The sequence below is a fragment of the Mauremys reevesii genome, linkage group 3, assembly GCF_016161935.1.
Source record: "Mauremys reevesii isolate NIE-2019 linkage group 3, ASM1616193v1, whole genome shotgun sequence".
Taxonomy (NCBI): Eukaryota; Metazoa; Chordata; order Testudines; family Geoemydidae; genus Mauremys; species Mauremys reevesii.
The window spans coordinates 199,967,244-199,983,840 of record NC_052625.1 but is presented as its reverse complement, the minus strand read 5'-3'; the positions used below and the strand labels follow the sequence as shown (position 1 = coordinate 199,983,840).

Here is a 16,597-nt window from a genome sequence, read left to right as displayed (position 1 = left end):
CAAAGCTGTTAAGCACATGATTAAGGGTATGTCTACACTGCAATTATCAAGTGTGATTGCAGCTCGCGCAGACACACCCGAGCAACACTGAAGTGCAGCTAGGAGAATTAAAGCGTGGTGTGGGCTTCTGCTAGCTGCCAGAGTAATTAGTCAGGGTTCCAGGCAGGCTTGTAAAGCTCGTGCTACCATGGGTTCACTGATCTAGTACCTAAATTAAAGCTAGCTTGGGTATGTCTACACAAACTGCAATCACGCCCCAAGACCGCAGTGCAGACATACCCTCAGTGCATTGCTGAATAGGGATAGTCTTAAACGTGAGGTTAACGAGCAACATGCTTAAAAGCTTGTGGACTGGAGGCATGAAATCCTGCCCTACTGAAATCAATGGCAAAACTTCCATTGACTTCCACAGGACTGGAATTCCACCCAAAGCATCTAGTGGCTGACTTTACTGCTGCGAGTATAGAGCCCCTGCACATCCTAACCTGGCCTGGACTTGTAAGGATTGGAGCACGAGCTTCTCTTTTGTTTAATTTCACTCAAATCATACTGGAGCTTTCACTAAACCTGGACCTCATACAAAACTGGTGCAGGGCAGAGGTGACTCGGCTCTTCCTGTTTCTGACGTAGATAAACTATGAACCAGGCCATTTACTGTGTGTTTGTTTTGGGGATGGGATGGTCAAATAAAAGAGATCCTGTCTGCTCTGCATGGCTGTTAACACACTGCATGGCACAACGGGTAAAACTCAAGTTTGCCTCAGGTCCTTCACCAAAAGCTCCCCTATAGGTCAACATGGTAGCTCATGGTTGCCCTCCCACCCCAGAGGTGGCTGCATTTGTTGTGCATCTGTGCAGTGTTGTGAGTATGTATATACCGTTTGAAAGCACATTGGGATGCTCTAGATTGAAAGTCACTTTTATAAATATGAAAACTAAAAAACATCTCCTAACATTAAATACAATGTATTGATCCAAGTTCTTGAACATGCCATCACCAAATAAAAACCTTTCAGACCTAAAAAAAAGAAAAGAAAAGAATTAAATAAATAGTAATGATACTTGACAAACATTAACGAATTAATGCACCATCAGTAAGTAAAAAAATTAAACTTGCAAAATGAAGATCAACGTAATGCTTCAAACCTACAGAAAAACAGAAATAACCAAAACGTACCCTTATGTCACTGCTTCAGGGGACAGACATTTACTACATGACTTTACTGAATCTGGTTAAAGTATGTGCTCTCCAAAACAGAACTAGTGAACTCTTGGCTTTCAACAGATACTCCCTGGGTTTTGGCATTACATTTAGATTCATTTTTTAAATGAATTTCTACAGAAAGTAAATTAAAATGGCCATTGTATACATGTGTATGTCTGCTGCAGACAGGACATTTAGAGATTTCAGCTAAGAGCTCAAGTGTCAGAGGCACTAACGGCCAGATCCTCAGTGGTATCAATCGATGTAGGTTTACAGACTTTCCTTTGGGATTTGATTAGAACAACTCCAGTAGTAGAGCCCTGGTCCTACACTGCGATCCACTTGCATGTGGATCCTGGTGCTCCTGCCCATAGGACTCTGCAAAGGTGCAGGGGTCCTGACTAGCGATTCCCACAGCAGGATAAAGAGCCAAAGTGAAGTCACTTCCACTGCAGCTTTTCCATTGGGGCCAGGACTTTGTCCTAACTGAAGGAAGCGTAAGGAGTTATTTTGTACTGCTGCTGGACTTTACTGCTAAAGAAAACATCACCACTATAGAGGGAGCTCCCGGGGTTTTCGGATGATTGAAAACAGCATTTTGAAATCAGCTGTTGGTTCCAACTATGTATAATTTGTGGTTGCTTAACCAGACATCAGCAAAATCATATGGTGTCCCTGAGTTCTTGTCACAACTCATGATGACTTTTCGTAGTCAGGATGTAGTGCTTTCCATATGGAACCCAGGCCCTCAAAGGTCCAAATCTGTTCAGGGATGTCTTTTAATTAAGGCTTTCATGGAGAGAATAGCATTTGTTCAGCAAAAAGATAAAATCCACAGTGATAGTTGCAGGGCGTCTTCAGTGACTCTAGGATGTTGGCAGATGCTTTTGATTAAAATAAACATTGATACATATCCAACTGTATTTATAACATACGCCCAGGTATATGGGCCACACTGGCATCTGCATATGAAATTATCTGTGGCAAAGGTCAAGGATGCACTGGGACAGGGTTCCAAACATAGGCTTCATTATAAATTTTGAAGCAGGTGGATATAAAGGGTTCTGAGACGTGTAGCTATCAGTGAATTGTACTTTTGCTATATGGATCATGGGACAGCTCTTCAAAAATACAAAGGAGAATTGGGAGGCCAGCTCCCATTGACTTTGCGCATGAGAACAGAGTGGCTAACTGCCTTCTGAAAATCTCCCCTCATACAAGGCCTTACCACACTTGGTAAGGCAACTCCCATCTTTTCATATATTTATACCTGCTCCTGTATTTTCCACTCCATGCATCTGATGAAGTGGGTTCTAGTCCACGAAAGCCTATGCCCAAATAAATTTGTTAGTCTCTAAAGTGCCACAAGGACTCCTTGTCATTTTTGCTGATACAGACTAACATGGCTACCAATCTGAAACTTGTCAACATTAGTAAGTTGTATCACTTTAACTACACCTGCATAGTTAAGGCAGAACATTCCCTAGTGCGGACACAGTTATACTGGAATAAAGATGCTTTATACCAGGCCAGGTTTACACTAAAAAGTTAGGTCGACCCAGTTACATTACTTGGGTGTAAAAAATCCACCCTCCTGAGTGAAGTAGTAGTAGAATTCTTCTGCCCACCTAGCTACCACCTCTTGGGAAGATGGATTACCTATGGCAATGGGAGAACTTCTCCTGTTGCTGTAATGAATGTGTACAGTGCTGCAGCTGTTACTCCTGGGGGAATTCTGCATCACTGTGTGTGCACAGAATTCACGGCCCCCGCAGATTTCTTTGCTTCCCTGCAGAAAAATTACTTCTGATGGGGAAGCAAAGGGAAGTCACAAGAGCAGTCATGAGCCCCTCCCTGGCAGTCCAAGCAGGTCAGTTTGGGTGCCCAGAGTGACTGGTAGAGACATAAATCACAACCAGGGAAGTAGAAGGAGGCTGGGCAGTCATGTGTGTGTGAGACACACTCTGTCCCTCACACTCAATATTGCGGCATGTTCAACGTGTTGGGGCAGGGCTTTGGGGTGTTTCTGGGGAGGCAAGCGTGGGGCAGGCTCTGTCACCTCAGGCAGAGCAGAATGTATCAGCCTGCCTGCTTAGTGAATTGTTCCCATCGTTCTTAGTGAATTCCCCCAGGAGTATAAAACAGGTGTAAACATTTTAAGGCTCCTTTACATTGCCAGAGTGGTGTAAAGGAGCCTTATTGTAAAGGACAGTGTGGCCTTATAAATGCTTATGGTGCTTTAGTGATTAGAACTGGTCTAAATTTTTGGACTGAAAAAATTTCCTAACAAAATATGCTCCATGAACTGTTTGCTCCTGACCTTTCTGGAGATGGTCAGTAGCCAATATAAATTGTGAGTTTGAGTCCCCAGCCCTCACTTGCGCTTCAGTTGTGTATGATGTAACACACTGTATGGCTGCATATATTTGTTGACCAATAACTAGAAGTAAAGGGTCAATACTAGCTACATTACTATTAGACAGAGGGGGCTTGGGGAGTTCCTCAAATCTCCAAACACATACTCCATCCACTGTATTATAGTTTAAATAAATTACTAAAATAGTTGAAACCAGCGTGATTATATTGCATTATCTGGACAAATCAAATACGCAGAATTTTATAATACTGTATGCAGAATTTTTAATTTTGGGGTGTAGATTTCTCCAGGAGTAAGCAGCGGTGCTGCTGTAGCATGTTAAATGTAGACATAGCCCACTGTGGCTATTCCCATATGAAACTGGGAATAACTATATTTGTGTAAGGCACTTTTATATGCTATAACTGTGTCCATGCTAGGTGTTATACCAATACAACTCTGTTGGTACAAGATCTCTGCCCCCAAACTATAGAGTTGCACTGGTATGCTTTCGAGTGTAAGTTCCTGCCCTTATTCTGGAAACATGGTCAGCATTGGCAAAGGCACAAAGAATTTAGTACATATAAAGACCAGTATATTTCAAAACCATAAACTGGATTAAATACGTATATATATGGATGATAATCACCTCCTGTTCCAAGTGCTTAACTCCCATTGGCCATAATGGAAGTGAAATAAACACAGAGGGAAGACTAGAGTGTAGTGTTTCAGGCATGTCCAAGTGTGCAGTGCTGTAATCTGAAGTATACAGTACTTTTATATTTTATATAAAACTTAGCATGGTCATCATGAATGAATTCCTATTTTTATAGGAATTATTAACTCTGAATTACGAGCTATTCACTACTATATATTACTGTCTTCCAGGATCGTAAGACCATTTCGTTTCTGAGGACAGCATTTCAAATGGTATGAAATAATCTAAGATTTATGCTCACTGACCTATTTAAAAGAATGCTTAGCTTAGCTGCAATTCAAGACAGACAGCAGCATTAGCTCTATGAGACTCTCACCCCAAAGTGAGATTATTTCTTTTAAAAAGCTCACACACAAATACTAAATTTACCAACCACCCAAAGCAGCAGAGATGATATTTTTGTGTACTTGGAACAAACCAATCTGAAGAGCAATAATAGTTTTTTTTTACTTCATTACTGAAGTCCCACTTCAGACAAGTACATATGGATGTCCTAAACTTTGTGCCTAGGCACACTTTTGTGCTTCAGTGTTTTCCTGAAAACAGGCCTAAATCTGTTGGTTATTTACAAGCCGAATTCCATAAACTCTGTTTTAAACACACACTTCATCCAGTAATATTAATGAAGTTGTTTTGTCTGGTAAAATGCTGCATTACCTCCCCTCCTGTTCCAACAGCGATTGCTATTGGGAGAAGTTACAGAATGACGAGTTATGGAACAGTAAAATGCTGTGTTCACGAAACTACAACCTATATGGTAATAAGGACCAATTCTCTAATGGAGGAGGAATTGGGGTATGAAGACACAGAAATGAAAGAACAAAAAGCCCTATATCTTTTTTCATTACCATTCTGTGTGAAGTTGTTCAGGGCGATGATATCTCACAGCAACTTCTAGCAGGGAATCGGATGATCGCAAAATAACCTCAATTCAGTCTTAATGCTTCATGTCTTTCACTTAAGCTAAAAATAAAGGTACATATGAATGATTATGAAATGATAAAACAAACATGAAATTGAAAATAATGCTTTCTGTATCTGGCAGCTCGATTAATGCACACTGTATATGAAGCGTTGAAGACATTTTTATCCGGAAGGATGGACAAAAATGTATACAAATTTACAGTACATACATATGAACAATGAATGTGTAATTTCATTTAACAAAAAATAATATTGCAATGAATATAACCTAAGTTTTGGCCCAATATTTCCATTACATGTACTAACATCTGAGGACAGCAATGAAAATTGGCTTTAAGAAAAAAAAAAGAAACGTTTGACACTGATGTATATAATTCTTTTAGGTTATGAGACATTTTACCAATTATGTTGTACCAATCAAAATCATGTTGACTGCAAATAATAGCATCTGGTGGGAATCATCAGTGGGCTGTATAACATACTTAATTCAGTGTGTGTGTGTGTGTGTGTGCGCGCGCGCGCACAAAAGTGCCACCTTAAAATATTCAAATAGACTGTCTCAAAGCAAAGTCATCTTTATGGTCATTCTTCTTGATTTCACGCAAAGATCCAGCTAATAATATATAATGTTTTCACATCAGCATGAAGTCTGCATTTTAAATCTTCTGCGTTGACACTACAAGAACTAATCCTATTATTTCCTTAACAGAGTCTGAATAGGCATCTCCCACGTACTCCTTTCTATTGTAAATTTAACCCACATTAATTCACTTACCCAGCTCTCAAGCTGCTTTTCCTACCAACTGGGATTTAATGGAACAAAATCCTTTCTTTTCAAGTTTGAGATTTGAGAGAGTCAAATCTTTCAAAAATTTTATGAATGTCTGTAGACCTTTCCATTTAAGAAGAACAAACATTCCAACAGGTTAGAAAAAAATTCCAGCACCAAGTTTAGTGCAGGGAATACAAACGCTACACAACACCTCCTCAGTTTACACCAGTGTCAGATGGCCGACATTCTGGACAACTATGCAAAAATAAGAACAAGAGTTGCAAATGAAATTACTGAAGAGTTTTATAGGATGATTACGAGAATGACTTTTTGACAGAGCAACTGCGTAATGCTTGACCAAAACAAACAGCAATTGCTTCTTAACCGTTCCTTTTCCTCTTTGATAAATTGTAATATTCAGAGGTTACTAAGAGGAAAAAACTCCGGAAAACAGCATTCTGCTGTTGTGACTGACTTTGTTTGAAATCATTTTTGGTCACACAGTTTTCAGCAGTGCTCTTTTCTACAGGCTTAATTATTAACATGAATTACAGTGAAAACGCAACAATCTGCGCGCGCACGCACACACGCACAGAGTCTCTCCCCACTTCTCAGCAAAGGTGCAACAGCTGACTGGACTCTGATAGTACTGTTTCCAATACGTTGTATATTGTGTCATTTACCAGTAAACTCTAAAATAGTTGGACTAAATTACAATTATGAAAATAAATCAACATTTCTTTTTGTGGTGCCTTATGCTTAAGGTTTTTGTTTGTTTTTTAACATTGTGATTATTCAATTACTTACTAATCCACAAAATTCAGTAGCATTCAACAGGTCTCCCAGTAATTATGTGAAGTACAATTCTATTGTAACATACAGATCAACTCTGATGTAAAGTCACACAGCAGACTGTACTAAGGGTACGTCTTCACTACTCGCCGCATCGGCGGGTAGCAATCGATTTCTCGGGGATCGATATATCGCGTCTCATCTAGATGCGATATATCGATCCCCGAATGAGCTCCTGTCGACTCCGGAACTCCACCAACCCAAACGGTGGTAGCGGAGTCGACATGGGGAGCCGCGGACGTCGATCCCGCGCCGTGAGGACGGTAGGTAATTCGATCTAAGATACTTTGACTTCAGCTACGTTATTCACGTAGCTGAAGTTGTGTATCTTAGATCGATTTCCCCCCGTAGTGTAGACCAGCCCTAAGAGTGGTGTTATAACCAGGTGATGTGAGGTACATATTTGAAAAAAGGCCAGAAGTAGGCTTGCTCACACTGCTATATTGTACATTGATGTGCAATAATAATACCCTTTCTTGAGGAAAGCCTCCCATGAACAACATGCTAAAAGCTCTAAGTGTGTGCTCAAAGCTCACACTGTAGAAGGAAAAGGAAAACAGTGATGATATACTAGCTGAGAATCTGCCTTAAGTTCTTGGAACCTCATTGACTTCAATGGAGCTATGACAATTTACAGCAGCTGAGGATCTAACCCATTATATCTGAGAGACATTCTACAGACACAAACATTTTCAAACATTTGACAAGGTCCCTCACCAAAGGCTCTTAAGCAAAGTAGGCAGTGATAAAAGGGAAGGTCCTCACCAGGGATCAAGCAACTGGTTAAAATAAAGGAAAGAAAGGGTAGGAATGCATAGTCAGATTTCACTGTGGAGAGAGGTAAATAGCAGGGTCTCCCAAGTATCTGTACTGGGATCCATTCTGTTCAACATATTCATAAAAGATCTGGAAAAATGGGTAAAAAGTGACTCGGCAAAGTCTGCAAATGATACAAAATTACTCAAGATAGTTAAGTCCAAAGCCAATTATGAAGCATGACAAAGGAATTTCATAAAACTGAACTACATCTGCCATTTTGTTGTACATTTACACAATGTTGATAAATGCAAAGTAATGCACATTGAAAAACATAACAACTATGGATATAAAATGATAAGTGTTAACAGCTAAGTTAGACCTTAAGAAAGAGATCTTAGGGTCACTATGGATAGTTCTCCGAAATCATCTGCTCAACATGCATCAGCAGTCAAAAAGGCTAAAAGAACATTAGCAACCACTAGTAAAGAGATAGATAATAAGACTGAAAATGTCATAATGCCACACTATAAATCCATGGTTTGTCCACACCTTGAATACTGCATGCAGCTCTGGTGTTCCCCATCTCAAAGAAGATACATTAGAATTAGAAAAAGTAGAGAGAAGGGCAACAAAAATATTTAGGGGTATGGAACAGCTTCCACATGAGGAGAGATTAAAAAGATTTCCAAGCCGAATAAGCCCAAAGAGATGGCTAAGGGGGAATATGATAGAAGTCTATAATATCATGAACGGTGTGGAAAAAGTGAATAAGGAAGTGCTATTTACCCCTTCACATAACACAAGAACCAGGGGTCACCCAATAAAATATATAGGCAGCAGATTTAAAACAAACACGAGGAAGTACTTCTTCAGACAATGCACAGTCAACCTGTGGAACTCATTGCAAGGGGATGCTGTGAAGGACAAAAGTATAACTGAAATAAAAAAAGAACTAGATAAATTCATGGAAAATAGGCTATCAATGGTTATTAGCCAAGATGGTCAGGGACGCAACCCATGCTCTGGATGTTCCTAAACCTCTGCCAAAAGCTCGGACTGCATGACAGGATGGATCACCCAATAAATTGCCCTGTTCTGTTCATCCCCTCTGAAGTATCTGATACCAGCCACTGTTGGAAGACCGAATACTGGGCTAGATGGACCATTGGTCTGACCCAGTATGGCCATTCTTGTATTCTGATTTTCAATGGGACTTTCACTCCTAAATCCCTTTGGTGTTTTTGAAAATCTTCCTTTATAAGCAAATATTTTCTCCATAGACTGAATGAGCATTCATTCTGGAGCATGTAATGTCAGCTATTATAACATCTCCAGGTTATTCTGACATTTTCTTGCAGACCATTCTTCTCTCTGATTACTTTCCCCTTAAATGTCTTTGGACAGTTCTACTATTTCAGATTTTTGTACCCACTGCATTTGCTTACAAAACAAAAACTTATCCAGTGACTAGAAAATTTCTTCCTAGCTTTTCATTTGAAAACTACTACTTCATTCTCTTTTTCACAGATCTATCATCATGCAGCTCCTCCACCCCTTTGCATGCCTCCACTATATTCCTCCCTCCACCAACCTCTACTTTATAAAAATTACAGCACTTAGGAGTACTAGAGACTCTACAGCTACACAGCGGAGATACAGCCCTGCTCTACATTATGCACCATTCACGTCTAAACCCCAAACATTCTTTTAGCCACAGATCCCAAATCTATCTTGCACCACCCTTATTCATTTCTCAGATTTGATGCCATTTTTAGGTAGAGACTCAAGACACAGTACTGCTTTATGCCTTCTTCCTTTTGGCTCCAGCTCAGACTTTTCATGCTTATCTTCAAATCTCAGATCTCTATTTCCGTAAGTCATTTTCATCCTTACCTGTTGTACATATGAAGCTAGATTTGCTTTTTCCTTACTTTCAATCTTAATAAACGCTAGCACACACATCTCTGCTCTTATTTATTTACCTTCAGTCTTCACAAGCAGAGTACATATATTTCTGTCTTTATTTCCACTTCTTTCCCAAAGCTATCTATAATATAAATTACATACCTCTGAATCTTTAGCAAGCAGTCTCATCTTCTTTCTACTTGTCTACACAATTTTCCAGGTCTGACACCAATAGAAAATGTGTATTTTTCTGTTAAGATTTTTAATTTCTGAATCTGAGAACTTGGACCTGTTAGAAATTGGCCTCTTAGCTTGCTTTTTTGGCTGCTGGGTTAGGTCCCATATTGAATCAAGCTTGCTCTCCTTAAGAGCTATCCTTAAAAATCCTGGTTTTATTTTCCATTATTTCAGCATTGCCAACTGCAAGCGTTCAAAAATCATTAATCAGGGGCCCCAACCTCCAAAAAACCCATGAGATTGTCTTTAAAAAAAATCAAGATCATTTTAAAAAATTACAAATTTGGAGTTCTTTTAATTTGACTTCTTCCGCTTTTGTGTTGATAAACTTCATGAAGAAGAGATTGCTAACGGTAACACTGTAATGATTTCCCACAAATATTCTATATTGGATGACCAGTTGTCTACTTCGGAGTAAGAGTGCACTTTATTTTGGGATTCTATCACAGAGATTGCTGGAGAAGAACTGGGATTAAGGAGAATGAAAATGTAACACTGGATAACAGACAATATCATCAAATAATAGGAAAGGAAAGTGCTGTGCAGAATGGATGCGCTGGAAGGTCAGAGTCAAGTCAATGAAGAGAGGAGGAAATGGGCAATGGAGGAAAAAATGTCTTGAACAAGCAGTCAAGAGAGTCTGTCTGAACGATCGTAACCCATAGTGGAATAATATCATGAGGTGCATTGAGGAAGCCTCTGAAAGACATGACTTGCCAAGGGTATTCAAGACTTTGAAGGTCCTAATTGGACATCAATTTTTTGGCTTCTGCCAGGTAAGGACAAAAATGGAGCTTAGTGCCAGGATACTGTTATATGATTTAAGTGCTGGTGTTAGTACGGTTGTGAATTAATGAACAGATCCACACCAAGATGTAAACTACAACTTAGGCAGAAAATGAAGCCAACAGAAAACAGGCTAGTGACATTAGAGGAAGTGATGGTTGTGGTCAAACAGATACAAAATGAGTGCCTAGTCTTGACAATATTTCATTAGAACTACTAAAGAGTGGAGGTGTAGATTTATTTCACTGGCTTCAAAGAGTTGTCTTAAAAGTTTGGGAAATCAGTTCCACTCTAAGACTGGAAAAAGGGGCTGCATCTTCCTTTTTATTTTTATTTTTAAAGAGAGCAATCTTCATGCTCAAATTATAGGGGAATAATGCTGCTGTCAGTCCCAGGGAAGGTGTTCATAATCATACTATTGGACTGACTGAAATACTGTCTCAACCCAAAAATGAGACATAACCAGCATGATCACCGTACTGGTCAATCTACAATCCACACTATATATGCTCTGCAGAATGTTACTGAAAAACTACTAGAGTAACAAAAAGAAGCCAACATTACGTTGATTACTTTGCAGCCATTTTTGACTCAGTACATCAATCACTACTGTGGATACCATTATACCAGTATGAGGTGCCTGAGGACTTAGTGTGCTCAGTAGAGGAAGTGTGCTGTGCAACATTTCGCTGGGTGAGAGGGTCAACAGTTATATTAGACTTTTTTCTTTCTTTCTTTTTTTTTTTGAGAACCAGAAGTATGCCAGGGATGCGTTCTCTCACCTACATTATTTAATGTTCTAATAGGCTATCTGATGATAAAGCTGCTTGTGGCCAAGGTAAAAGGTGTGAAATTTAAAGATTCATCTTTAGAGGATCTTGAGCATGCAGATGATAATGCCTTACTTGGAGAGACTACTGACCAACTATAGCTAATGCTGGAAGAGCTACAAAAAACTGCAGAATCGATAGGATTTAAGATCAGTGGGGTTAAAACAAAAGCATCCCTCCTATCAAATGGAAAAGAACCACCTGCCAGCACTGCATGTCGATGGCAATAACACTGAATGGGTGAATAGTTTTATCTATCTGGGTAGTCAGTTAACAGCAAGATGTTCAGATTGGTCCTGTGTCAATGGCACTTCAGTGCCTTCAAAGGTCTATCTTTGGATGGCGGGATGTCTGTATGACAACTCAGATACGAGTGTTCCACGCAGGACTGATGACAACTATGTTATATGGAGCAGAAACATGGCCGTTAAAAACAGCCGAGGAAACTAAATAGTTTTCCGTGTCAAAAGTTACAGAGTGTTCTTAACATCCGTTGGTTTGATTTTGTCAAAAATGAAGGTATACTTCGATGATCCCAACAAGTTTCAGTCTTGCACCAGTTGAGAACAAGACAACTGCAATGGTGGGGTCACGTCCAATGTGCAGAAGAAGGTAGACTTTACAGAAGGTTTATAGAGCTGAGGTCAAAGGACGCAAAGCAAGAAAATGATCACTCTTGGAAGACACAATGCTGATGGATTTAAGAAGCCTAAAACCCTCCTATATTGACTCTTGCTGAAGGCAGAAGACCTGCAAGGGACAATTCAAAGTAAATGTCCATTCTACATGCCACCATGGCTACATCGTAACCACATGAATTTTACTGCTGCCACTCTCAATTTGACTTGTGATTTCTGAGCCTTTAGTTCTCATATTTGCAAGCCTTTTTCCTAACAAGCACAAGAGCAGTAATTTACTTTTTCCAATGGTGCAACTTACCTGATATTCTCATATACTCACCTCACTACAGGAGCTGTAGCTTTAAGAAAAACACCAAATCATAAGAACTGTGACAAAAAATCAAGGGCTGGAAACACTATTTTCCCCTGAGAGTCAATGAGTCATGAGAATAGCAGCCACTGATATCAATGGTAGTTGAACACCTAGGCACTTTTGAAAATCCCACTAGGCATTTGTCTGCATCTTCAGTAACTTAATATATTTAAAAATCTGGCCCAATTGACTCTGAGCCTCATCCAAAGCCCATGGAAATCAATGAGGGGCCTTTCCACCAAACTCCATGGATTTTTGATCAGGTATTCTCTCCCACATTTCTCCACCCAAGACAATCGAATTCACTGGATGTTAGACGAGGTATGCTTTATCTGGCAAGATTCTGGCCTCCAACAGGTTCTTACCTGGGAGGAACCAAAGAAGGGGACCCAATGCTTCCAAGGGCATATTAGACAGACACTCTATCTTGGACACATTCAGTAAAAGCAGTTTTGTGCCCTTAAACTTGAGCTTCATTGCATCAGGACTGTGGTCTCCTTCTGAACAGAGAGGGGAGAGATGGTCTCTATAGCAGAAATGTGCACACTGTAAATTCTACTTCCTTGTACTCCTTCACTGGGCATGGCAAAACTGTCCGCTTCGCTTCTGTTGATGGTGAGTTTGGATGCCGCATCCCTAGAATCACCACTCTCTAATCTCTGAGCAAAGAACTGTTAAATCCAATTTTGTTTGTCCACTCGGTTGGTCATAAGGGTGCAGAAACCAAAAGCATCTGTTATTCTCTTAGCTTTGTCTTAGAGCCTACCCACCCTGTTCTCTAGCACAGTCCTTTCTACATCCTCTCCTTGTTAAAGAATCTTCTGACTGTTTCATCTGATCTCTTCTTTTGCTTTTTTACTTTACACTCCTCACACGAGACATGTCCAATTTAAAATAATCTCTTGTGCCCAGGCTACTATTGCTAATGAAATGTTGAGTATAATCCGCCGTTGCTTTTTGTACTCTAGGAGAATATTGCTGCATGTGAAATTTTAAGAGATAATGGAGTCTCAAATGAATGAGGAAAATCTGTTCATTATTACTAGACAAACTATAAGCCAGCTTTTGTAAATAGCAAATGTATTGAAGCATATAAATAATTAAAATTAAAATATATTTTGAATAACCTGAAAAACTTGCACCAGAACATGTTCCTGACAATCTGCTGACTTTTTGCATAATGATGTGATTGATACAATGCAACTCACTACGGCCAACAATTTTCAAGGAGCATAGTTTATCGTTTGTGTTTCCTTCATGTTCTTGAAAACCAGTTTAAAAAAAAAAGTGACCAGTTCCATGCGATGTCAAGATCAACTGGTAAAATCTGTAATACTTCCTGGGTCCTGGGAGCATTACAAAATATGAGAACTAGAACTTTTAATTTGTCATCACAAAATGCATAGGCCTAAACTAAATGATGCACTCAGAAATGCTGACTAATCCCACACATCTACAGGACTTAAATACAATAGCCCACAGATCCCTAATAAATTCCACTGGACATGACAAAACATGTGGGACAATTATTATTTTCCCTTTGGGAAGAGGACGGGTTGGGCAGGAAATCAGGAACAAAGATGGATATTTTTTAGCATCTTTTCAGCATCGTAACAGCTCCCTACTAACTGAAAGGCCAACATGCTATTTTAATAAAAATAAATCATTTTTCAAAGGGTCTTCTATGCCGATACAGCTAAAAAACTTTCATTAAGATTTAATCAACCTACGAATAGAGGTGGTTTCAAATTTCTAGACGCTGCAAAAATACCACAACTCTTCCATATCAGATAAGTTATTGTAGTGGAAGAAGAAATCCTGAGATGGGTCAGTACTAAAAGATTGTTGAGCGGTTGCCACACAATGCCAAATACAATCTTACCCACAACATCTGGTGTCCCAAATGACAGACAGTACAACAGATGACAAGCACTTGGAATTAGGCTATTCCTGCAACCAGAATCAAGCTACAATAAAGCGAGGTGAAGGTAGTAATTTTTCTGGTAGCACCCACAATGTGCAAATTGTTATACAAACAAAAGGAGGCATGGGTCCCTACCCCAAAGAGTTCACAACCTAAAAAGACAGATAGGAAGCACTAAGTGCAGGGGAACATGCCAGAACACACAAGTAAATACTGAAGGTGGTGACTGACCACATCCTACAAAAGCAATATTTGACTACAAAAGGATTTGTTGTTAAGTTATATATAAAAACATAAAGGGAAAAAACCCATTGTATTGTCAATGCCAGCTGTTCTTCCATCTTGCCATGAAAATGACTGAAAGTACCATACTAACTTACATTGGAGGATGATACCAAATCCACTCTCTTGCTAACCTTCATTTAAAAAGAGAAGTTACATGTGATAGTCTGAGGGTGAATTTACTAGCCTAACTCAGAACATTAATCTCAGCCAGATGCGTTACATGAAGCAGCACACTGGGTATGTTCTCACTGCACACATGACGCAGGAATACAAGAAGGCTAAACCATTCCAGGGAGAGGGAACAAAACAGAATCCACTTGACACTCTCCTTCCCCTTCCCCCTCCCCCGCTCCTCTCAACTCCCTCTACCTAGAACATCTATATCTCAAACTGCGGTGGTGAGAACTGAGGAGGGCCAGGATAAGGAATGTGTATTGTGTAAGGGCTTGTCTACACAGACACTTCATTTGTAGCAAGCTGGAGAGTAAACCTACCCTGCAATAAAATCTTGTGCACTAAGTGTGAGGGTGGACACTGCTTCCATGCAATAAAAGTTCCCTAGTGCACTTTTTGATTTACCCTGCTTTGGAATGGGAAATTAAAGCACACCAGGGACTTTATAGTGCACAGCGGCATTTTGTGATGACGCCTATATTTAGTGCAAAACATTTTAGTGTCGGGTAGGTTTTTCCCCAACTTGCTGCAAACCAACTGTTTGTGTAGACAAGCCCTAAGTGTGATAGACAGAGATATGTCATTGTGTTTTGGTGCAAGTCCAAAGAAAGGATATCTTTAGGTGAAGACTAGATTTCAGAACAAAGATCCTGTTTTTATGCAAATATCCTTACTGAGAAACTCACAGGAAAGTATTAAGTTTTCCAAAGTGACTCATGATTTTACGTGTTTCAAATTCTGTGTGCCCAACTTGACACCTGAAAAGGGCCTGATTTTCAGAGGACAAGAAATGGGCTCTCAAAAACAGAAGCATCCAAAATCACTGGAAAATTTAGGCCAATAAGATCGGAAGTAAGGAGAAATGCACTAAGCAAAGTGTTTTAGAGTTTTTCAGTGGGTGTGAACCTGTTCTGTTAGCACCCAACTTCTAACAGAGCCGAATTCTTGGCTTAATCATGACCAACACAATGTAGCCAAATAAAGTAGCCATCAAGCAAATTGGCAAATGACCAATTTTGTAGATGTTAAAATGACTTTGGAGCAATGCTTAAAGCATGTGTCTAAAGAGGTCCAGGAGAACCAAGTCACACTGCAAATAGGTAAACTAGAGTGACACACCTGCGCTATCAGAAGATGAGCCTTCTCCTCTTCTTAGTATGTCAGCACTGTGGGAAGCATTATTGCTAGCAGCCTTTATTTCGGTCTCTACAATCACCACTTGGAACATTTTGTTGACACAACAGAACATGACTCAATTTCAAGCACCACTGGGGTTGGATAATTTCAAATATCTTTTAATATTTGTAGATAGTCCAGTGGGAAGTTAGCTGAAAAGATATGAAAGGAAGCCATGTGAAAATCTATATATAAACCTCTTTACCATTCCTGAGTCAGGCTGGAGGAACGGGGGAGCAAGAGGAAACAAAAATAGGAGGGAAAAGATTCAGACTTTGGGCTAAGTCGCTTTAATCAATTATTTCTGTCCAGTGCCTCCATTACAAGGTCACACTTATACTTTTGGGAACAGTACCAGGCCATCTCCATCAGTTCAGACAAGTACTGTGGAAATAACCTGAGGTTTTTTTTTATATCTTGTGTGTACATTTCTTTCCATTTATGTTAGGAACAGTCAAGTTCCTCTATTGTTTGTGTCAGTGTCACAAAGAAAAGATTCATGGCCCACAAGGTAAAAGAAGAGTGCAGGCTGATGGATCAAGACAGAACAGTTACAAGCCCAGTTCTAATATTCATAAGTAAAACTTCAGAAAGGGTACTGATAAACATGGATTTATAAATGGAGGATGTTTGGAGAAATTTTCAGCCTGATTAGGTAACCAGAACTTCTCTTACCCACTTCTAAGTGGAATGAACAAAACT

The 16,597-nt window shown here is 39.6% G+C and overlaps 1 long non-coding RNA gene across 1 annotated transcript; it reads right to left on the bottom strand.

Moving 5' to 3' along the window:
- Positions 1-903: 903 nt before the first annotated feature.
- LOC120399969 lies at positions 904-16,317 on the bottom strand. The gene is made up of 3 exons (XR_005595432.1): positions 15,839-16,317; positions 5,127-5,241; positions 904-1,018 (listed from the first exon to the last, which is right to left on the bottom strand). It is a non-coding gene; the product is annotated as an uncharacterized LOC120399969 (long non-coding RNA).
- Between the last annotated feature and the right edge of the window lie 280 nt (positions 16,318-16,597).